General features: G+C 48.7%; 1 long non-coding RNA gene across 1 annotated transcript in view; it reads right to left on the bottom strand.

The window, feature by feature from the left end:
* LOC137203672 (uncharacterized) overlaps window positions 1–24376 on the bottom strand; it is a 163577-nt gene extending 139201 nt beyond the window's left edge. The window contains exons 1-2 of the long non-coding RNA XR_010933231.1: window positions 24222–24376; window positions 21855–21979 (exon numbers count right to left, since the gene is read on the bottom strand). This is a non-coding gene — a long non-coding RNA (uncharacterized lncRNA). The remainder of the gene's footprint in view (window positions 1–21854; window positions 21980–24221) is intronic.
* Between the last annotated feature and the right edge of the window lie 227 nt (window positions 24377–24603).

Below are 24603 nucleotides of genomic sequence, written 5' to 3'. Positions count from 1 at the left end.
TTCCATTTCTTTCTTTCTGTCAGTTATTGGGCTACACCTCACAAATACATTTTTTTTTAAATTATGGAATGAAAAATGAGCTCCACCACTCAGTACTTCGGTCTGCAAGACAATATCAAGTATATGTTCACGGACCTGCTTTTGTGTAGATACTCTCACAGTGTTGGGAAAAGATCCTTCTGAGCTCATCCGGCCTCATCATTAGATCCTTCACCTTCTATCACTCATTAACAATTTCACAATTCTTTGACTATCTACCACAAAGCCGGCTCTCATTTCCCTCTTCTCCTCCTCCTCTCGGGCCTACGTGAGGAAGTGAAGCACGCATCACTGCACACAGGTTTATCCAGGGCATTTCAACCTGGGCAAGGGGGTATAATTTACCAAAGGTCAAGGATCCTTCCAGTTCTGTGAACGTCACCAACCAAACTGTGATAGTATAACTTGTGGTTTAGAAGAGAATTAGGCTTGCTGTATGTAATTCAGCTATGACCAAACTGGGGGTGGGGGGTGGAGGGAGGTCACAGAATACCCTTGAGAAATCCCTGCTCTTTGTCATGACCTGGCAAATTAAGAATTTTAGCCACCCAACAAATGCCATGCGTCCACCCTAACTGCATTAGTTGAGCACAAAACATGGGCATAGGGATGTATGTATCCTCTCTTCAGCAACACGTATCATAAAATATGAATGCCATAGAAGTATGGCCAAGAGCATTCCAGAGAAAATTAACCACGATTTGAGTTAATTAAAAATTATTGTTTTCTTCATTTAACAAAAGTGCTTACCATGTGCTAGACATTTTCTAAACACTTTACACACATAAACTCTTTAATTCTTATAACAACCCTATGAAATAGGTACAATCCTTATCCCCATTTTACAGATCAGGAAAATGAAGCACAGAGAAATCAATCAAGTCATTTGCTTAATGTCACCACAGGAAGTGGTAGGGCCAGGACTCGAACCAGGCAGCCTAGCTCCAAAGTCTGTGCTTTCAATAACCATGCTGTACAATGAGTATAAATACCTGCTTATGGTAAAAAGTTTAGAAAAATAAGAAAAACATAAAGAAGAAAAAAAATTACCCATAGTCCCACCACCCATTTTTGTGTATTTTCTTTGTGTATGTGTATTTGTGTGTGTGTGTACAAAAGCATTTAATTTAGTGGAACTTCTTATCTACCCCCCTCTCTCTTTCAATTAGCTATACCTTACGAACATTCTCCCATAGAAAGATATTACTTTGATTGCACAAACAATTGTCTTAGTCTACTTTGTAAATACCAGCCCAGCCAAGTTTGGAAGCACTTATTTATGATTGGTGGGGTAGAGTAGGGGGCTGCTGATTTAGTAGAGGCCTTATTTCCCTAAACTCAAAGAGCTTCCCTGAAAATGGGCGCAGAATGGTTTCTTTTAAGTGACCTGAAAAAATGTGTTGTGTCTAGAAACATAGCGTGACTTTTCCCTTCAAAGCATTTCATGTTATGTCCACTTCATATTGTTCAGTTTCCTTAGGGGCGGGGCAGGGGGAGTGAGTCTGGGTGCAAAGAAAAATGTAGGCTAGTCAACAGGAAACCTGAAGTCCCTGAAACAGCACAGTGGCCACTAATCACACCCTGGCAGGGCTGCTTTCTCTTTGACAGGTGTTGCAAAAATAATAATAAATGTTCGAAAGAACCATTTACCTGGTAAACAAAACTGTCATTAAAAACTGGTGTTATACGCCAAGACACTGAAGAACAGTCTCTGAAGCCAAGACAGTAGTGGTCATAGCTATGACCGGTGACAGCTTTGGGCCAAGTCACATGCCATCCCGTCAACAGCCAGGGAGGTAAACAGCACAGCTATGTGCCTGCCGACCTAACCTCAAAACCTCTCAGGAGCACAAGGAAATTGGCTTGAAAAGACTGTTTCTCTTTTTTTTCCTCCTTGTTAATTGAATTTCTAGCACTAATTAAAGCAGCAGAAACAGAAAACCATATACAAAAGGGGAAGTCAAAGAATGACCCCCCCCCCGCCGCCCCGTTTCTGAAAAAAGCAGTCATCCAGTCATTAGAAACACAGTTGCATCAATTCTCACTCTTTCCTTGAGCTGTTTTACCCATTTGCAGGTGAGGCAGTGGAGAGCAGGGCCGAGGGCCAAGCTTTTCAGAGGGCCCTCTCTGGGAATTACTTTCATATGCACATAAATTTCCACAATAAGTACCTTCTGGAGTTCGCATACAACAAAGTTACTCTTCCAAGCTTCCTGCCCACTGTTCTAACTTGAGTTGTGCTACCAGAAAATCAGGTGAGTATCTCAACTGCTAAGTCAAACTTGGCTTTTTCTGGAAACTGGAACTAACTTGAGCCCCTAAATCCACCCCCCACCCCACCCCGTCTTCCCTTTAAATTACCTCTTACCCATAGTCACTGGTCCTAGGTCCCCTTGGAGCTGTTGAGGCAGGAGCTGTCTGAAATTTAAGATTCAATACCAGGCAGCCAGATGGATCAAAAGAAATTTTTCTTTGACCCTAAAACTAAGGTCAAATCTGTTTTTCTTTCCGTTGCAAGTGTTTTGAAAACTTCTTTCTGTCTGAGTCTTCTAACCCCGGGGGAATGACAAGGCATTGGGACTAAACTAATCAGCTCTTCTAACCAACAACCTACTAGGGATGGAGGGTCACCACTTCTCCCAGATCCCATAGAGCCTCCTTCAAGGGAGGGGTTGATCTGGGGAGAAGTGAGTGGTGAGGACCAGACTAACAGCCTGTCTCTGGAGAGGACCTGAGCAGACAATAACCACAATGCAGGACAACACAGAACGCACCTTTACGTAGGATTTACAGAGTGCCTCTAACGTATATCATTTGTTTGAAGTTTCATATCTGTCTCGTGAGGTGGGTAACGACCACTGCCCACAGCCCGGAGAGGTTGTGTTGGCTGCCCAGATCACAACATTCACGTAGAACCTGGGTCTGAGGGTTGCAAGGCGTGCATGGTGGCCTTGCTCTCCCCCACCCTCCGTCTCCTTGGTCCACACCTTGTTCAGCTCAGTATAGGGCCTTCACTGCAGTCAAAGGCTGTCTTTCTCTAAGGCACACTGATCAGTTAAATGACTCTGTTAAACGGTGAACGTCTGGTCTTGGTGACCCTCTACCCCATCCTGAAGGCTTCTCTCCTATGACCTCGGCCACCTCCCATTCTCCCAGGACTCCCTGAGGCAATACCACAGCAGGCCTGCCCGCCTGCGTAACCACTTGGGCCTTGAACCTAGACCTTTTCTCCCACGATTAAACCCACTTACTCTGCATCTCATCTCTCCAAGCCCTACCAGGGGGGCAATTTGTGCTAAGAGACTACACGCTGGCAATGGTATAACAGTCTAACACCCCAAACCGCCCGGGGACCACTTGCTGGCTGTGTGTGTTTGGGCAAGTAACTCAGCACCCACCCACGAATGTCACCTGTAAAATGCACGTAACAGTTGTTTACAAGTGAGGATCAAGTGAAATCATTCAGAATGTCATGTAATCAACTGAATTCCTTCTCTTCCCCTCAACCCTTCTTTCTCTCCTAAAGCAAATCTCAGGGCACTGTCCTCTCTCACCCAGTTTACAGTAGCAGCCCTTTGACCAGTCTCTCTGCCTCCAGACATGACCCCACCACACACCCTCCACCCTGGCTAAAAGAATCCTTCCCAAGAATGAGTATGAACAGAGTTTTGTTTGTTTGTTTGTTTGTTTGTTTGCGGTACGCGGGCCTCTCACTGTTGTGGCCTCTCCCGTTGCGGAGCACAGGCTCCGGACGCGCAGGCTCAGCGGCCATGGCTCACGGGCCCAGCCACTCCGCGGCACGTGGGATCCTCCCGGACCGGGGCACGAACCCGTGTCCCCTGCATCGGCAGGCGGATTCTCAACCACTGCGCCACCAGGGAAGCCCAGTATGAACAGATTTATCCTACCTAAAACCTCCAGTGGCTCCACAGGGCCTCAGAGTCAAGTCCAGACTCCTCCGCGCAGCCCATGTGCCCTGCGTGCTCAGCCTTTGTCCCCCTCACCAGCATCCCAGTGCTCAGTGCCCGGCGGGCATGTGCCATGCTCTCCTCTTCCTCCAGGGCGGTGAGCAGGCTGTTTGCCTACAACCCTCTCTCCCAGTGGCCTTTCTCATTTCTATTCATTCTTTAGTTTAAGCATCATTTCCTCTAGGAAATCTTCCTGAGTTGGGTCAGATGCCTTCCCCTGTGGCCCTGTCCTCTCCTTCTTCTCATCCTGGCACCTAGAACACACTGTAACTGCCTGGCCGCCCACCCCTTGCTTGCTCCTAACTCTCTGGGGCTGGGCAAGCAAGAGAGGGGTGAATATTCACCCTGGCACCTTTCCTGAAATACATAAGGCGGTCAATTATTTTAAGTATGTTACTCTTACTTGAAAATATTTGCATTTCAAAATGCCCACCCTTTTCTTTGCATCTCAAAATCCACTCAGCCTTCAATGCCTTATCCCAAATAAAAGAGTAACTTTGGAATATTAAGTCTAGCCAGTGAATATAGTATTTTTTAATCTAAATGAAAAAGGGGGGGCTCATATGATAATATTATTACAAGATAAATTAGTGTTAATACTTCTATGGCGGGGCTTCCCTGGTGGCGCAGTGGTTAAGAATCCGCCTGTCAATGCAGGGGACACGGGTTCGAGCCCTGGTCTGGGAAGATCCCACATGCCGCGGAGCAACTAAGTCCGTGCGCCACAACTACTGAGCCTGCAATCTAGAGCCTGTGAGCCACAACTACTGAACCCACAAGCCTAGAGCCCGTGCTCTGCAACAAGAGAAGCCACCGCAATGAGAAGCCCGCACACCGCAACGAAGAGTAGCCCCTGCTCGCTCTGCAACTAGAGAAAGCCCGCGCATAGCAATGAAGAGTAGCCCCCGCTCACCGCAACTTGAGAAAGCCCGCACACAGCAACGAAGACCCAACGCAGCCAAAAAAGTAATTATAATAATCCTTCTATGGCATATTCATACAAATATCTCAATCTATTCTTATAATACTCCTATGGATTGGACTCATATTTTACAGGATATGTTAGTTATGACTCTACAATTGCAAGTGGCAAAACCCATCCTGAGTTAGTTTAAGCAAAAAAAAAAAAAAAAAAAAAAATTGGAGAGTTTGCTATACCCATGCAGGGGTGGAACCCAAGGCTTATAGTCAGACGTTGCAAAGGGATTAGATTTAGAAACTGCAAAACCTTTAGAAACCCAAGGTTACTGGGGTCTTGTTTCTGCTTCTTTCTACACATACAACCCATTCTTCTCTCTCTTCATAATGGCTCTTTCTGATACCCAGTCCATTGGCCAAAGATGGCTGCCCATGGTCCAAGGTCAACAGTCACAGGCCCAGCTACATAGGGAGGCTGAGAGGCTGCCCCTTGGATCCAGGCACTGGTCCTCCCGGGAGAGGGTCTGATGGCCCAGCTGAGTCAGGGAGGGGGGAGTGTGGACCACAACGACTGGGAGGGGTGGGAATCACACCACACAGAGGCCCATTCTCCCGACCCTGTGGCAGTGAGGAGAGGGGCTAGGAGGGGAGGAAAATGCCCACAGAAAGGGGTCCCCTACGAAGAGGTTAAGGGACTTGTCTGAGAGCAAATGAGGCCCAGATGGAGCCAAGATGAGAGAACAGGTGTCAGACACTGGCTTTGCCTAAAGGTCTACAATCATGTTTTAAAATCAAGAATCAGAAATATTGAGACTAGGCAGAATTATGACATACGGACCAAGATATGCATTCTACAGTGCACGTGTGACACTAAATATACGTACTAAACACCCATTTATAGAAATGGCCTGTCAGCAGCATGGCAGGAGGGACATTCAAAGCTCTATGGAAACATTTTGCCAGAGCTTAAAATTAAATTAAAACAACCTTATGTTAAATCCCAAACAAGAGGCTTCCCTGGTGGCACAGTGGTTAAGAGTCCTCCTGCCAGTGCAGGGGACATGGGTTCTAACCCTGGTCCGGGAAGATCCCACATGCCGCAGAGCAACTAAGTCCATGCACCACAACTACTGAGCCTGCGCTCTAGAGCCCATGAGCCACAACTACTGAGCCCATGTACCACAACTACTAAAGCCCATGCACCTAGAGCCCGTGCTCCACAACAAGAGAAGCCACCGCAATGAGAAGCCCGCGCACCGCAACAAAGAGTAGTCCCGGCTCACCGCAACTAGAGAAAGCCCACACGCAGCAACGAAGACCCAACGCAGCCAAAAATAAATAATAAAATAAATTAATTAAAAAAAAAAAAACCCAAAGAGAATTCAAAACCAATTAAGTTTATAAAACAATCATGTTTAAAACAACAGTAATTTCAAAAACACATTTAGTTAATTCATTTAACTTCAGTAGAAGTGGTTTTTTAATATTGATCCTATTGGTTTTAAATTTGCTTTTAAGAATTCTGTAGACACTTAGAAGCAAAAGAGATTAAGCAAGTAGAGGTGGGAACCTGCCCTGAATTTCCTCTTAGCTGTGCGCCTTGCACCCATCCACCTGGGAGCCTCCACTGTCCCTCTATGAAACCCTGGCTTTCTTCTGAGCAAGGGTGCAGCCCTGTTCGAAAAATCTGTGGTCTAGCCCAGATGGACGAATGAGGCCTAGAGCAGTGGTTGTCAAACTTGAATATAGAAAAACACCTGGGGAGCTTTTCAGAAATACAGATTCTCAGACTCCACTCCCAGAGACCAGATCCAAGGAGTCTGCAATCCTCCCAGGGAGCCCAGCCAGTTCTGACTGGGGGGCTGCTCCAACCCACTTTAGCAGGAGCCATCATTCCTAGGCCACTAGCTGCTGAGCCAGAACTGAGACCCAGGTTTCCTGATGTCCAGTTCAATGCTTTTCCCACCATACTCCACCGACTCTCCAACTCTTCAATTGTTAAAATACAAACTTCACTATTTTAAGAAAGACCAGAATCAGACAACAATGAATGGATAAACAAAATGTGGCATACACATACAATGGAATATTATTCAGCCTTAAAAAGGAAGGAAATTTTGACACACACTACAACAGGGATGAACCTTGAGGACACTATGCTAAGTGAACTAAGCCAGTCAGAAAAGGACATTTACTGTATGATTCCACTTATATGAGGTACTTAGAGCAGTCAAAATCACAGAGTCAGAAAGTAAATGGTAATTTTCAGGGGCTTTGGGAGAGAGGAATGGGAGTCATAGTTTTTTTGTTTTTTGGGGTTTTTTTTTGTTTTTTTGCGGTACGCGGGCCTCTCACTGTTGTGGCCTCTCCCGTTGCGGAGCACAGGCTCCGGACGCACAGGCTCAGCGGCCATGGCTCACGGGCCTAGCCGCTCCGCGGCATGTGGGATCTTCCCAGACCGGGGCAAGAACCCGCGTCCCCTGCATCAGCAGGCGGACTCTCAACCACTGCGCCACCAGGGAAGCCCGGGACTCATAGTTTAATGGGTACAGTTTTAGCTGGAGAAGATGAAAAAGTTCTGGAGGTGGATGCTGATGATGGTCGCACAACAATTGTGAATGTGCTTACTGCCACAGAACTGTACACTTAAAAATGGTCAAGAGAGTAAAAGTTTGTTATGTATATTTTACCACAATTTAAAAAAAAGGAATCAAAATTTTCTCTGTCCTCCAGCAGATTTCACTTACCATTTTGTGGATGGGAAGACACATGTACACATCAGCTGGCTTCTGGATGGGGGCTCTGGACGTTAAGGTCAACCAACTGCTTTAATCGTGTGCCTTCAGCCACCCCCAGAATGGTCCTCTCTCACAGTCACTCCCAAGGTGCTGCCTTTTGATGTTGCTGTGAAGTTCTGCATCAGCACCTGCTCATGCCTCAGTCTAACTAACACCTGCTGAGGGGGTGACAGAGGCCCTCGGGTCATGGAGGCTCACCCCAGGGGAAACGAGGGAGGGAAAAGTGGATGCTGGAAAGTAACTCTGGAAACGGTGACAGTGGTCCTGAGCACACATGAAGTGAAGGCCAGGGAAAGCATTAAGATGGGAAACTCTGTGGTCTTTTGCAAGAACCCCTGTAGCATCGCAGCTTCCTAGGAATATGGATGAAGGTCGTGAAGCACGGGGTAGAGATCACTGGAAAATAGGCTTCCTGCCACCTGGGCAGACTTTTGGACCTTCCTCTCGTGATGCTCAGCCTAACCTTGTGCAAAACCCTCTCCCAACAAGGTGTGCAGATTGAGTTGACCACTGAAAGCCTGCATCCACTTATGCCCAGAGACTAGCCCTTCACTGGAACTTCAGCCTAAGCTGAACAACCAATTGCTCAGAAGTTATAGGAAAGGGCAAAGCTGAAAATCCATGAGTTGTACGTAAGTCCTTGGCGACAGCTGGGAACCCAAATTCCATTCTTAGTGGAGAAAAGGGGCCTGAATTGCCTTGAGCAAGAAGGGAGAACAAGGAAGGAGGGGAAAAAGAAACAGGGGAGAGGTCAGGACTGACACTGGGGTGAGTTTTCTCTCCCTGCCCTGAGTTCACATGGTGGTCGTAAGTTCACGGTGTCAGGCAATTTCCCAAACATTTGGGGAAGTTACTCATGAAGAAGAAGCCACGTCCAGACAGTTCATTGGGAAATGTGGACAGTCAGTGCCTGGGTGGTTCTCACACTAATCTGAGATTTATTAAGGCTTGGAAAGCAAGCAGCAGAGAGAGTTTTTACAATGAGAGTCATCAGCAGGCATTTCGATAGAGAAGAAAGTTTCTCTTTGGTCTGAAGGAAGTGGCAGGCCCCCAGGGGACTAGGAAGGCGGGAGCGGGGGCTCCTTTTGTGAGTGGAGTGGCAGAATCATTCCCTTCTGAGTACCCTCCCTTGCAGGGTACAAGATTTTCAATTGCAGTTGGGAGGAATTGGACTCAATGATCTAAAAGAGCTAACTTTTCCCCCCAAATATTGTGTGATGTGGCATCAGCACCTCAGCCACATTCTGATGCTGCTCGGGGGGAAGTTAAACAGGTGGATTTCACTTTATAACACTGACTTTTTCTTCCAAAGTTATACGGAAATTAAGTTGTTTTAAATCTACAAAGGTAGGGCTTCCCTGGTGGCACAGTGGTTAAGAATCTGCCTGCCAATGCAGGGGACATGGGTACAAGCCCTGGTCCGGGAAGATCCCACATGCCGTGGAGCAGCTAAGCCCATGTGCCACAACTACTGAGCCTGTGCTCTAGGGCCCGCAAGCCACAACTACTGAGCCCGCGTGCCACAACTACTGAAGCCCGCTCATCTAGAGCCTGTGCTCCGCAACAAGAGAAGCCACCACAATGAGAAGCCTGTGCACTTCAAGAAGAGTAGCCCCCCGCTCACCGCAACTAGAGAAAAGCCCATGCGCACCAACGAAGACCCAGCAGAGCCAAAAATTAATTAATTTTAAATAATTAATTAATTTTTAAAAATTAAAAAAATAAATCTACAAAGGTAGTGAAAGAAACCCTACTGGAAATCTTTCATAAATCTAAATATGTTTCTGAAAGGTGATTAAACACTTCTGAAATATTTTGCACGTTGCTCTGAATTTTGATTTGTCTCCTTTGCTGCTGCAACATTCAAGATGTTGTAAATGTTGTAGTTTGATCATCTGTCACTACCTATCTTGATTTCCCAGAATGTTACATCAACCAGATTGGTGTCCCTTAGTCAACGATCCAGTAAGTCTACAGCTTCCTTGGGACTTTACAGTATATCAATACTTTACCAAATTTTTCTTTTACCAAAAAAAAAACCAACCTAAAAAAAAAATTTCCAAACACACTGGAAGACCAGCCGGCCCTAGATCACAGCTCAGGCTGAAGTTCCAATAATGGGCTAGTCTCTGAGCATAAGTGGATGCTGGTTTCAGTGGTCAACTCAATCCACACACCTCATTGGGAGAGGGTTTGGTACAAGGCCAGGCTGAGCATCATGAGAGGAAGGTCTGAAAGTCTGCCCAGGTGGCAGCAGCAAGACCTGAGGAGGGATGTGGTTAACGAATTCCACAAGGACCCATAGCATAGAGAGGCCTAGAATGTGGAGGGACAGCGCCATGGAGGGGGCTCCCTTCCAGCTAGCTCTTGAGGGGAGGTAGAGGTCTGGATACTCAGAGTCAGGCAGGAAAAACCTTTCCTACAGAGGTATGAGGATAGAGGTACACTTGGGGACAGAAAATGGACTGATGTGGCAGGGTTTCTGGAAAGGTTAGATCCTGGAAACGTTTCAGAAGAAATTAAGAATTAAAGGTTTGTAAACACTTATGAGAGAACAGTAATTGTTAGGAATCACTAAGCATGGATTCACTAAGAACTAGTCATTTCCTGTTTCTTATAAGATTACTAGACTGGTAAACTAGAGGGTGTTGTCAAAGGGATCCTTGCCATTGGCTGGAAGTTTCTATGGTCCTGTGCAGGAAAGGAACAGAAGGCCCTGAGTTCTAATGTGTATCGCATTTCAACAGGCACCTGACATAGTTGGGCTCAATGAGATGCTAGTCAAGAGCATGGTTTGTATGAGAAAACATTCATTCCCAAAGGCAGCTGGTGATGGATTGATGGTAGGATGGAGGACAGACTCTGGTACTGACAGGGGCTCCATGTTTGGCCCTTTTTTCCATCTCCATCAATGTTTGCCAACAGCATAAGGAAACACACAGGCTGCATCTATCAGAATTTCAGATAATATAATACTGGAAGGGGAAAATAAATGTATTCGTTGATATATCAGAAAAAGGTCTTTGGGGACTAGAATGATGTCAAAAACAAGCAGCAGAAATACAATAGATATTAAGGGTAAAATGCTGCCTCCATCGTCAAAAAATCAACTTCTTAAGAAGCAGATGGAGAAATATGTCTCAGCAACAGTTGATGCAAGAAGAGACATAGGGCTTTTGGTTCACCGCTAGTGACCTAACAGTGCAACGCACTTGGAAGAAAAGACTGTATTTAAGAAGCATCTAGTCTCTATGTATTCTCTGATTCAACAAATCCTTATTTAGCCCCCCAATATGTGTCACTACTGTGATGGGCAGTGAACACAGGAGGACAAGACGGATGGAGTCCCTGCCCTCATGCAGGCTGTAGTTTACTAGGGGAAAGAAGTAAACACCAAAAAAAAAAAAAATCGCTGAAACTTGTGACAGGGGCCCAGCAGCACACAAATGAAGGTGAGAAAGAATGTGGTGAGGGATGTGCTTACTTTTCCTGGGTGGTCAGGGCAGGCCTCTCTGGGGAAGTAGCATTGAAGCCAAGGCCATATGAAGGGGAAGAGGAGACAGGGAGATGGAACATTCCAGGCAGGACAGGGAGTGCACTGGCCCTGATCACAGAAGGAGCTTGGTGTGTTCCCGGAATTGAAAGACCAGTGAGCCTTGTCTATATTCATGGCCACCAAGATCCATTCCCGCTTTCCTCCGTGGTGATGCATGCTGACACGCTGTATCATGTTTCCCAGCCTCCTTCGCAGTTGAGTACGGCCACGGGGCCGAGGTCTCACCAGTGAGAGGCTAACAAGTGGTCTGTGTCGGGAGCTGGGCCCTTAAGAGGTGGACACATCCCCTCCTCACTCTCTGTTCTTTCTTCCTCCTGGTTGCATCTGGGACTTGGTAGCCACCCAGCTTGGACCAGAACACCCCATGGAATAGTGGAGCCCCAGCTCAAGGGGCCTGGGTCCCTGAATGACTGCAGAGATCAGGGCCACTTGCTAACCTGCATCAATCACCTCAGGCAGGTACTTGAGAGAGAAAAAACATTGTATATTCTTTAAGCCACTGAACTACTGTTGTATCTCTCACCTAACCTGACTATTACAGAAACAAAGGAGATACTAGCTCCACCAACCAGATCGCATTTAGAACATTGTGTTTCCTTCAAAGGGTCACTTTTTTTTTTTTTTTTAAGAGACACTGACCATTTGAAGCATGCCCAGGGGAAGGTAAGGACAACAACATTTAGGAATCCAAAAACCAAGTCAATGAAAATCTGTTAAGGACACCACAGTTGTTAAGTCTGGAAAAGAGATTTCTCAGGGGTGGCATGACAGCTGTCTTCAAACATTGAGAAAGAGGAATGAAGCTGAATTGGAGTAGCTCCTATAGGAGCGATGGGTGGTTGGGATTTACCACGAGGCAAATTCTGATTCAACATAGGAGAGAAGTTTCTAATGATTAGAAATGATTTGAAAAAGGCCAGATTGTTTTCAGGATCAGAGGCTTCTCCCCGCCACTGTGTCCAAGCAGAGACTGGCTGCCCACTTGTGAGGAGACATTTACAGGGGTGATCTTGGCATCATTGCAGAGATTCTAGTGAATTCCAGGATTTTAGGTAGAAGAGGTGGTAGATAATGCAAGCTGAAGCCAGGTCATAATGGGAACTGAATGTCGGTTTGGACTGAATCCTGGAAGCAAAGGGAACCTCGAAGGTTTCTGAGCAGAGTAGAAACAGGTTTCTGAGCGGATTAGCAACATGATAAAAACAAGGAACATGGCTTTGGCCAACACAGGAGGAAGAAATCCTGATTTTCACAGCCCTTATTGGTCATCTGATGCATGCACTCCCTGAACCAGTAGCCATTTAAGGAAAGCCAAGAGTAAAGAATACAGATTTTCACTGCTTTATTCTTGAGATAATCCAAAAAATATTTGGGGACTAGCATTTTTTTTTAAAAACTTATCTTCTGAGATGAATGATCCATTTAGTCCAAGGAACTCAAACTACACCCTTGTCTCATTCAGTCTTGTCTCATATCTGAACTGCTCTGTCAGGGGCAAGACCATCAAACCTCCTCTCTCAGATAAGGAGAAGGACTCACAAAGAGGGCCAGTGAGTTGTTCAAGGTCACGGTGAGTCACGTGCACAGTGGCAGGGCAGGCTCCTCGACTGAGGTCTCCCACGCTGGCCCGAGCCCACGCTAAGGGTGCCCTCAACTAGGAATGTCTCCCACATACAGGAAAAACCAACCTAAACCAACAGTCTTTCCAGAGTTGGAAATTACCTGAGACATTTCAAGTTCAACCAATTTCATTTTGCAGGTGAGGAAACTGAGGTTTAGTGAGGTCACCTGGACAAAGGCAGAGCTATGACTTGAACCCAGTTCCCGGGATCACCTGTACTACATCTTACCATCCTGCCTACCGGTAAATTGCCCAGGAACACCCCACACACAATTACCTGGAATCAACTGGGTCATCACCATTAGCTCCACTGTCTGGAAATATAAAGGCTCATATTGGCTTTGGCCACCAAAGAGAGGAAACATTCTGCAATGCTTGAAAACTCACAGCTGAGGGGGTGCTGGGGAGCACTGTTTGAGCCTTGTACTACAAAGTCAAAAGGGAAAACATGTGTTTCACATTTGTCTTGGGATGGGAAAGAAAAACTTTTCCTTTCACTTAATCTCCATTTAAACAAACAGAGAGACTGCCCTTTTTGTAAACTCACCCAACGTCAAATATCGTTCACTAGCCTGGCATCGGCTTACTAAGCCACTACAGAGCCACTTTCCTCACGTAATCCCCTCAATTAGAAGGCACTTCAGCTTGAAGAGGGGCAAGTAAAATAATACACATTTCCTCTGATGAACTGAACAAGAGTCAGCTGAGGGAGTCAGGTTTCCAAATCTGTAACCCCTGGTTTCAGCCAGAGACCCAAGGCAATCCGGCTTTAGTCATGACTCAGGATTTGGGGAGTGAAAGCAAGCGCAGTCAAGTGATGTAAGAAAATTCCCCCCATTCCCCCATCCCCCTGGCATCCCGCTCCCTGGGGAATTCACTCTGCGTGCCTCGGGGGGAGGAGTTGCCAGGTCACTGGGTGCTGAGCTGCCTTCTCTCCCATTCCCACTGCAGTGGCCAGGTCTGCAATTGACAAAGGAAGTACTCAATTACAATTACTTTCCTGTTGGCCTGCGAGCTCAGATAATTGCTTTGCAATGTGTGTGTGTGAGAACCTCATAAAGTAAACCAAGAAACAGAAGGGCCAGGTCTGGCCTAAAGGGAAGTGGCGGGGGGGGGGGGGGGGGGGGGGGGGGGGGGGGGGGGGGGGGGGGCAGGTGATGCAAGCCTGCCTTTGAAGTCATTTTGTTTGTGAAAAGTCTGCTGTGCTCTCTCTTAAGGAAACTCCACTGGAATGAGCTTTCTGTGCATGTGGGGTTTAGGGCTATTGTTTTTGGCTCTGAGGTTCACCTCAAGCCCGGCTAGGACATGTATAAATCCCATAACAACAGTCTGACATGAAATTGCTCACCCTCTCATTGCATCAGGGGACTTTTACTCAGGCAGATTTTTGAATGCCTCATTGTTTAACAGGACAGGAAGTTTACTCTTGATGCAAATGAGGAATCTTTCTGTTTTTTTCTCCATAGCTCCTTGGAAGATTTTCACAGAGGCCTGCCTTGTCATCCCTAGTCTAGCTCCTTCCATGCAAGCAGCTGCACCCAAGTTCCTTCTCAGAGTAGGGTTTTCTTAGGACAAGAGTCTTAGGGTTTTCCCTGGAGGTGACTGGGTGATGGGCTAAGGGCCACCCAGGGTCAGGGAAGGGTTGGATCTTCTGAAAGGGGTTGGATTTTTCTCTTTTCAGTTTCTTTTGTTTGTTTCTTATACACACAGAGAGGGAAGCCCCATCACCAAACCTTATCATGCTTTTTCTCTCAAGTGACCAGCTCACATTGGGAACATGGGGCTAGGACTCTGGCATCGAAAAGAAGATGCCTCATTGAGAACCATGACCTACCCTCCACTGGAGCAAATCCCTGAGAAAGAAACTTCTAGAAAAAGCCTTTCAGGGTCCTCCATTTCATGACATAATCTGTAGGCAGACTCTTGAAAAGGCATAAGAAGAACCCTCTCAACCTTTTGCTGATGTCCCCAGCCAAGAGACTGGCCAAGAGAGGCCCTCAAAGAAAGGGTTCACAGATAACTACTTTTAGTCAAAGGAAACCAGATCAAGATGATGACGTGGTAAATGACAGGGACGCCGACCCAAAGCCCTAGTTTATTTGGTTCTGTATCTCCAGAATCTTTTTTTCCTATACATCCAAAAAAAATCAGTAATGGGAGGGAGGGAGGGAGAAAGGAAGGAAGGAAGGAAGGAAGGAAGAAAAAGAAAAAAGTCAAGCACTGTGCATAAGCCCTAGAGATTAGCCTAAGGTTACAATACCATTGCAGTTGTCTTCTGCACACAGCTGAATCAGCGTGTCCCCAAGAGTCACAATGATACCTGACAACATATATGCTAGATTTTGTTTGTTTAAAATTACAGTGTTGACCAGGATTTTTACGTGTGTGTATGTGTCTATATATATGTACCACTGTGTGCGTGTGTGTTTTCATTGTACCAAGTCAAGTGCAATTAAGCAAGAAGGAGCAACCTCACTGATGGCCAAGTTCTGTCCCATGCCTGCTTTACACTGGCATCACTTGCAGATCTTTAGCCACAACACACAGGTGCCTAAATGTCTCCCCACAGAGATCCTGATTTAATCAGGTGGGGCTGGGATCTGGGGGCAGATTTTTTTTTAAGCTCCCCAGGTCATTATAATGTGCTTCCAGGGTCACCATCCACTGACCTAGGCCAGCCCCCACGCAGCCTCCCTGCACTGGCCCACAGTCAGCCACACTCCTTGCACAACTTCCCTCTTACTCAGGCACTGGCACTTCTCTCTGTGGTCCTCACTCTGGCTTTACCACAAGCTTCCGCATCTGGAATCTGGCACCCCCTGTGACCATGATGATGGCAAAAAAAGTTCCCCCCAAAATGCCCTCAAACATAATTTAACATCCTAAATTACTCCTTCACACTCAATAAAAATGACTGTGTTTGTAGCACATCTGGTCATTCTTACATGATGAGGTGGGAAACACCAAGCTGTGTTCAGTGGCACTTGACTGCCTGGCTGCACCCTTCCTTGGCTAGTCTGCATCCCAGATCCCTCAGGAGCCAGTGCAAAGCCATCCTGTGCAAGGCACATATAACCACCCGTAGTGAACCGCCCAGGGCCTGGCACAGGGCCGATAGAGGCTCAGCAAACTTCTGATGAAACTGAGACTATTAAAGTCTACAAATTCTGGGTGCTTCCCCAACCTAATTTGGGCCTGGAAATTCAAATGACTGGATTAAGAAAAAGATGTCCTGGTAATTACAAAGCCCCCACTCTGAGAACACAGTGAATGACAGAACTAGCCAAGGAAATGCAGCAGCGATCAGCAGATATGCATATATTTTACTCTCCCTGCCCCTCCCCCTTCCAAGCTCTGCCCAGGAAAGGAACAGCCTCTTATGTCTTCACAAGGCCTTCCTCCCTATGAGTGTGTCTGTGTATCTCCAAATGTCTCTCTTCGTAAGGATGTCAGTCACTGGATTTCGGGCCCAGCCTACTCCAATACATCCTCATCTTGACTTGATTACATCTGTAAAGACACTATTTCCAAACAAGGTCACGTTCACAGGTGCCAGGGGTTAGGACTTTAACATATCTTTGGCGGGAGGGGAGACACACTCCTACAACATCCAGTGTGCTGGTCTCTGACCAGGCTACGTCTAGAATTTGGGGTCCAGCTCATGAGCCATATTTCAAGATGTCCACTGAAAAAATTGCTCATATCTGTGTGATATGAGTATCGGTTACGGGAACTACATTCAGCTTAGATCCAGGAGGCATTGAGAGGAGTATATATTCAGGAAACCATAATTTGAAAAGATACATGCACCCCAATGTTCATTGCAGCATTATGTACAATAGCCAGGACATGGAAGACACCTAAACAGAGGAATCTGTTTCCATCAACAGAGGAATGGATAAAGAAGATGTGGTACATATATACACAACGGAATATTACTCAGCCATAAAAAAGAATGATATGCCATTTGCAGCAACATGGATGGACCTAGAGATTGTCATACTGAGTGAAGTAAGACAGAGAAAGACAAATATCATATGATACCACTTGTATGTGGAATTTTAAAACAGGGTACAAGTGAACTTAACTACAAAACAGAAGTAGAGTTACAGATGTAGAAAACAAACTTATGGTTACCAAGGGGTAAGGGGGGGATAAATTGGAAGACTGGCATTGACATATACACACTACTATATATAAAATAGGTAACTAATAAGAACCTGCAGTATAGCACATGGAACTCTACTCAATACTCTCTCATGGCCTATATGGGGAAAGAATCTAAAAAAGAGTGGATATATGCATATGTATAACTGATTCACCTTGCTGTACACCCGAAACTAACACAACATTGTAAATCAACTCTACCCCAATTTTTTTTAAAAAAAGTGTATTATTTGCCTTCAAAGGGAAGCATTTTTCTTTTTAAGATTTTTTTTGATGTGGACCATTTTTAAAGTCTTTATTGAATTTGTTACAATATTGCTTCTGTTTTATATTTTTTGGCCGCAAGGCATGTGGGATCTTAGCTCCCCAATCAGGAATCGAACCTGCACCCCCTGCACTGGAATGCAAAGTCTTAACCACTGGACCACCAGGGAAGTCACAAAGAGAAACACATTTTGGCTCAATATAATTTGACTCAAAGATCCAAATGATCTTTGGACGAAGGCCATCTACCGAGGGCTGTCTACCTGCAGCAGCAATGAGTTACCTCATTCCTCACGCATCTGATAAATACGTACCAAGGCCCAGTATGTGCCAGGCAGCAGGCACCTGGCCAGACGATGGAGCAGTGACAGGCTCCAGAGAGAGATACAGGCCTTGCCCTCAGGAAGCTTCCCGTCTAGTGGCCCGGAAAGGGTGCAGGCAGGCTGGGTGGGCGCATGCTTAGGATGTATGGAGGAGGTTCTCTGTTGAGAGGGTGTGGACCACTGTGTCTCCTCAGAGCCAAGGCACTCTAGTCTTTATGATTCCCAAGAGGCTAAATGTAGAGGAAATTGGAGGTGTGGGGCGGGAGCGTGAGGGCGGAATGATTTAAGAAAAAAATTTTAAAGGGTTTAAATGAACACAGAGGGGCTTTCCCGGCGGGACACACGCAGAGACGCAAGCTCCCTCACACCGTCACACGCTCTATGCAGAAGGGGACTTTTATCTCACAAGCCCGAGGCTCCGCTCTCCCGCTTCCCATCTCAGCCTGACCCCACCCACCCTAAGGAGCAGACACTCATAGGCCAGACCCACCGGGGCTGCTCGGGCTGGAGTCACCTCAGTGGGGAAACGGAATCCCTCTCCCCAATCTCAGCGGACAAAGCAGCCCAGGCCCTAGGTGCTTCCCCTCCTGCCGCGACACCCAGCCAGGGAAAGCAAAGGGAGAAGCTCTAAATCAAGTGTTTTTAGCAGAACCAGGCCCCGGGGGTGGAAGGGAGAGGCCGGCGCTCTCAGCGGCTGCTCCTCCTTAACGAGCCTAAACATGCTGGGCCCGCAGAGTCTGCAGGCGGCCAAGGTAAACCTTCGTCTGTGATGCCCAGGGCGGACAAGCCCAGCCCTCTAGGAAGAGAAACCCCAGCTTTGCTTGCTGCCGTTTTACCACTTGAGGAGATAAATACATTTAAAAAAAAAAGATCTGTCCTCGGTGCTGGGAAACTCCTGGTACTCAACACCAAAGAGGTCTCGCAAAACAAAAAAACCATCTGGTCGCCATCACATCGTTCCCGCCCCCAACTCCATCCTGGCCCAGCTTTCTGACGCATGCGTACACGTCCTCACGTGTGTGCGCAGACGCACTCAGGAGCACACATCCTCATACGTGTATGCGTTCACTGTTCCACCCTTCCACACACATCCCCACACATATCTTCACACATACAGACACATGCCCTCCCACGTTTGTGCACACACCCACCCTCACATGAGGACACAATTGTGCACCCTCGTATAGAAACTTGTGTGCACGCACATCTTCACACAAGGCACACGTCCTCACACATGCACGCAATATATTTTCACACATGCATGCATCCACAAACATCCTCTGTGCACACACATTCATGCACAAACACAGACCCTCAATCCTCACGCATGTACGCCCACTTGTATGCGCACACACACCCTCACACATAAGTGCATCTTCACACACAAACACACATGTGGGTACACATTTTCATACCGCAACATGTCCTCACATGCAGCACACAAAGGTTCACACGCACATGCACATCCCTGGACATAAACACACATGCATCCTTACATAAACACATGCCCTCACACCTGGCGGCACACTCACACTCACACACCCCTTTTTTTGCTGCTGCTTCCCTGCGAGTTGACTTCTCCTTGACTTGCTTACTGGGCCAGGTTTCGCTTTGAAGCTCATGGCCTGGGACCCAATTGGTAGACAGACGGCTGGTAGCAAAGGCCCAGGGCGTGGGCCATGCACAGACCATGAAGACATTTGTCTGTCATGGAAAGAGCTAGGGCTTTGGAGTTGGGCCAGTAGGGTCCTCTCAGTAGCTGAGTGGCCTTGGGCAAGTTACACAGCCTCTCTGAGTCTTAGCTTCTCATCCAGAAAAGGGGGCTAATACCACCTACTTCATGGGGTTGGGTGAAGAGGCCATGCGGAGTACGTGTTCAGGAGAGAGCTCATTCCATTTGGCTGGCCTGAGTCACCAGAACTCCCCAGGCCACAGGTACATGCAGGATGGGACTAATTAAACCGTAGTACTAAAAGCGGTTCACGTTGTTGCTGGTAAAATTAGGGGCATTTTATGAGGTATCTATCTGGCTGTCCCGGCCCTCCCTTTGTGAGGTCTGCCCAGTTGGAGAAAAGCAGAGGAACGAGAAGCTGCAGAAAAGGAGATCCAAAGGATCAGAACCTGAAAGAACTCCACGGCTGCTGCCTGAAACATCTGGAAATACGCTAACGGGCATGAGGAGCAGAGCGCGGCGCCAAGCCATCTCTTGGCACGCGTACTGAGAGCTGCCCAGGGAGCCGGAGCAGACACTGTGGGACTTTTCCTCTGAGTTACTGCAGCTTCTTTCTGAAGCCGGCCTGGTGTGGTGGCTGAAACACAGAAACATGGTCTGAATTCTCTTCCCACCAACCACCACCACCACCTGGCTGTGGTTTCTTACTGTCTAAGGTGAGCAGTTCAGTGACAATGACCAAGCCCACATTTCTAGGGAAAAATTATAATATTGTGGGTGCCAGGCACCATGCCGAGTTCTACACACACATCATCTCAATCCTTAAGGAGGCTCTGGAGGTGGCTATTAACATGCCCATTTTACAGACAGGACAACTGCTCAGAGAGGGTGTGAGATCACAGAGCTGGCAAGGGGACAGGGTGAGGATTTGAACCCAGAGCCATCTGTCACCTAAGCCCTGTGCTCTCCTGCCAAAGAGGAACAAGTGTTCATCTAGCCGGCTCTCCCCCGCCCTTGGGAGCCAGAACCCCCTGGAACTGAACTGCCGGAAATGGATGACCTCAGCCAGCCTCCTCGTTTCACAGACGATGGGGAAAGTGGAAAAGGCCAGGGACTGGCTCAAGGTCTCGTCCTGTGTCCCATCCTCCTTCCCGGACTTCATTCTCCCCGGCAGCCCCCGGACTGAGCTGGAGAAAAACTTTCAGAGACTTCCCTGGGGAAGACAGCTGGAAGGCAGGGCGAGCCAGGGCTGTAATAATGCGGTGATGAGGTGGTGACGATATGCCTGTGTTTCCCCCTTTTGAGAAATGCTCTGGCGTCAGATAAGTCCTGGGGGGAGGTAAGAGGAATTTGGCAGGGATCTGGTTATAAGCCATCTGGAGGCCGACACCAGAAAAGCCTCTGCCCAGTCAGTGTGGGCTCATCCGTGAGAGCACTCACAGCTCCCCAGAGGCTCCGTCGGGTCAGGCGAGAGTCAGAGAGAGGTGGCCCTACCCACAATCCCACGGCGGGGCAGGAACATTCCCCCCCACCTGTTTTGCAGCCTTTGTCCTGGAGGACCAAGCAAGGACCCATTAGACACTTGCCTGGTGGCCTGGAAGCATGTCTCATGTCATTGCCTCAAAAGGCGGACGGACGTCCTAGCACAAGTCACCACTGTTAATTCCTCTGTGCTGGGACTGTGCTCAGCATCTTACCCACGTGCTTGCTTCATCCTCACTACCGCGCTGTGGAGTCGGAACCAATACTGCCCCCGTTTCCACTCCAGGACACTGAGACCCAGAGAGGTTTGATAAGGTTCCAAAGGTGATAAGGATGGAGCCAGAACTCAAATCCAGTAGCGGAGGTCCCGGCCCAGGCTCCCATCCACGACACCGAGCTGCACCTGTCACCACCTCCTGGCACCTCGAGGGACACCTAAGCATCACTCAAGCAGAAACGGCCTAAATCCCAGCCATCGCCCGTCCCCCCCCGCCCCACTTTCCCATCTGAATTGGGGGCCTCGTCAGAGGCAGACCCCAGGAGATTCCACCCGTCCCCTCGTGTTGGCCTTGCTCACCCACGGATGAGTCAGCTGGAACTTTTGGACACCCCGGGCTCACAGCCGTGGTACCAGGAGCAGTCAGGAGGCAGGAATGCGCGGAATGCGGCTCCTTGGGCTCCGGCCTGTCCCCACCCTGACCTGCCCCCACCCCCCAGGCTGAATCCACAGAGAGGCTTGTAAGGTGAATGACAAAGTGTTTGTCGAGGCTTTGGGACGACAGGTGCACGCGAAGATGAGGACAAAACCCGATTCTTTTCGCGGGGCTGCCGCCACAGTTTCGCGCCCCTCCCACGCAGTCCGCGTTCCAACCCGGATGCTCAGCGTCCCGGGCTCCGGCGAAGGGCAAGAAACCACTGATTAGGAAGTGAAAAGTAAAAAATGTCCCGGGTTCTCAGGAAGACGGAGTGTTCAACCTCTTTGCCCAACTCTGACTCGGCTCTGCAACGCCGCCACCCTGAAACACGACTTGGATTTTGTCGCTTACCTGTTCACAGGCATTTTTGCAGGCGAAACGGGCTTTCCAGCACCTTCTCTGCGCGGGGCTCTGTCGGGCACTGCGTCTAGATGGTGGATAAGGCAGCAACAGACCTTCCTTCTCGAGCTTTCCTTCTAGAGGAGAGTTCGGATAATAAACGAGTGAGCGTGTAATTACAGAATGGGATCAGGTGAGGAAGGAAGCAAACCAGGTGCAGGATGGAAATGGGCGGGGGTTACTTTAAAATGAAATCCAACCCTCAGAGCTGCATGCTGCCTAAATTTGTCACCTGCCTCTGAGGCCTTAGCTCATGTCAGCCACCCAGAGCCCTTCTCACCCTCCTGCCACTTTGCCCAGTGGATACTGGGTCACCTCCTCTCTCTGCCTGGCTGGTGAGCCCTTCGGGGGCAGGAAGCATGGTTATCTCACACACCAGAGACTCCTGGGGATCCCCTCTAACACACGTGCCCTGGAACCTTTGATTTTGATGCCCGGCACTGGGGAGACACATAAAAAATACTTCTTTAGGGAATGGGCATCCCCAGACTCCAGCTGACTGTGGAAGGCCAGGAGGACCAGGGGCTCTGAGCAAAGAAACCATATTTAGGAAACACTCCACGCCGGGAGCCAGCCTGGAGCCTCATTGGACTCAGAAAGTCCACATCACACACACGCCGGTTAGGAAAGAGGAAGGGTTGAGGGTAAAAACTGTTTGATCAGCCTCTCATCCGGAAGTTCGGGCCCACAGATGCTGCCTTGATTACCTATCGAGATGAACAAATGCCAGAAGTCACCCCAGGCCTTGCTGACGCAGGGCACTGGAGAGAGAGAAACCGCTCCGCTGATTATCTTGGCTTTATCCGCCACATCTGTTTTAGCTCAGCCTCTCTGCTTCTCATCTTTAAAGAGATGGCTGCAAAGTTAGAGACTCTCAGAGCTTGGAAAGGGCCTGAAAGACCTCACATCTCACCTCCTTATTTCGAAGATAAGAGCCATGTCACTTGAGAGACTGTGACTCATGCATGGCCACTCGTCCTGGAGGTGGGGCGGGCAGCTGGGACCATAGTTCTCACCTCCCAGGCGAGAGCTTTTCCCAGTTCTCCAAGCTGCCTCTCGGATCCCGCCAAGTCATTCCCACGCTTGCCTCAGTTAGGCCTCATTAGTAAGAGAAGCCGGCCATGGCCCTTTCTCATTCCCCTCCCACCTCCTGCCGAAAAAGGAAGGAGATTCCCTTCCACAACTGAGCAAGGATAGTTTTGCTTGTCATCTGATGCCCGGGACTACCCATGCCAGGCTCCCCTCCAGGGGTGCAGCTCCCTGCCCTCACATGGTATCATGGTATCATAAAAGAATTCACCCTCCCGCCAACCTTGAGAACAAGAGGCCATTTCTCAGCTGGGAATCAATCCACCTTGAGGGCCAAGGCATCAGAGGGACTCCGCTCGGCCCTTACCGGCTGCGTGCTCCTTGGCCGAGGCCTCCCCTGGGATGGCAGGTGCTCCCCAAAGCATCCCAACCCCATTTCCTGAGTCCTCTATCCGGCCAGTCACCTCCACCCAAGCCAAGTCCAGAATCCCTCTGGAAGGGGCTTTACATCCATTCTGGAGGGGACGAATTGTTATTCCCATGCCCAGTCTTTTTTTTTTTTTTTTTTTAGCCGCGCCGTGTGGCTTGTGGAATCTTAGTTCTCCAACCAGGGGTCGAAACTGGGCCCTCGGCAGTGAAAGCACAGAGTCCTAACCACTGGACCGGCAGGGAATTCCCCTTTCTTTTTAACAGATGTAGAAATCCAGGCTCAGAGAGGTTAAGTTACCTGCCCATGGTCACCCAGCTAGTGAGGGGCAGAGTCAGGATTTGAACTCGAGTCTGACTCCAAAGGCCATCTCTTTCCACAACGCCTCTCCATGGGCCCCGAAGGAGCTGGAGGCATCTCAAGACACCGTTGCACTCGTGCTCAGAAATAGTCCCCACTGGTCTGCCTGAGTGCCTAGAATCCCCCCATTGGAGTCATCTCCTGGTGACCCCAACCGTTCTAACAGGAGAGGCCAGAGGCGGGCAGGAGGAGGGTATACAAAGGTTTGATCATGGCAGGACCAACCTGAGGCCCAGGGGCGAGGGCTTGGGAGGGCTGGGGGTTGACAGGAGGAAAGGGAAATGGCCTGGGAGAGAAAGGGCTGACTAGTGGGGCCCAGAAGCTGGCAGGACAGGGCATGAGGGCAGCACCAGTGGGGATGGGGGAGCCTCCCTCCAAACTCCACAGAGCCAGCTCCAGGACACGGACTGGTTCTGGGGTGGAAGGGCCCAGCGTGACTGGGAGGCATTAGTCAGCAGTGGAGGTTTATGAAAGGAGGGATTGTCCAAAGTCTCCTTACTCACCAGGCCAGTTGCGTTGTCCCCAGAGACCGGGAGCAGGGCCGGTATCAGAAGGGGACCGGGAACTCTGAGCTGCTCACTGCCCAGGTTGAATGGCCCTGGGCGTCGGAGGCCTGCCTGGCCTCACAGCCTGTGAGTCACAGCCGTTGGCTGGCAGGCTGAGTGTCTTCATTGTCCTCTTAGCCATGGGACAGTGGGGCCAGAGCCCTGGCAGGAGGCCCGACTCCCTCCTCTTAGGATAGAGGACACCCAGGGCTGATTCACGGGGCTCCTGTGCCACGTTACCAGCCTGCTGCCCCATCCAAGGCCCCAGCAGTCATCTACCATTCCTTCGTCGGTCATTCACACGGTCATTCTTTCTGTTGCTGTCTTGGGTCAATCTTTA

This window comes from Pseudorca crassidens, chromosome 12, assembly GCF_039906515.1.
Source record: "Pseudorca crassidens isolate mPseCra1 chromosome 12, mPseCra1.hap1, whole genome shotgun sequence".
NCBI classification, from domain to species: domain Eukaryota; kingdom Metazoa; phylum Chordata; class Mammalia; order Artiodactyla; family Delphinidae; genus Pseudorca; species Pseudorca crassidens.
The sequence above is the reverse complement of the archived record's forward strand: the minus strand, read 5'-3'. Positions and strand labels throughout refer to the sequence as shown.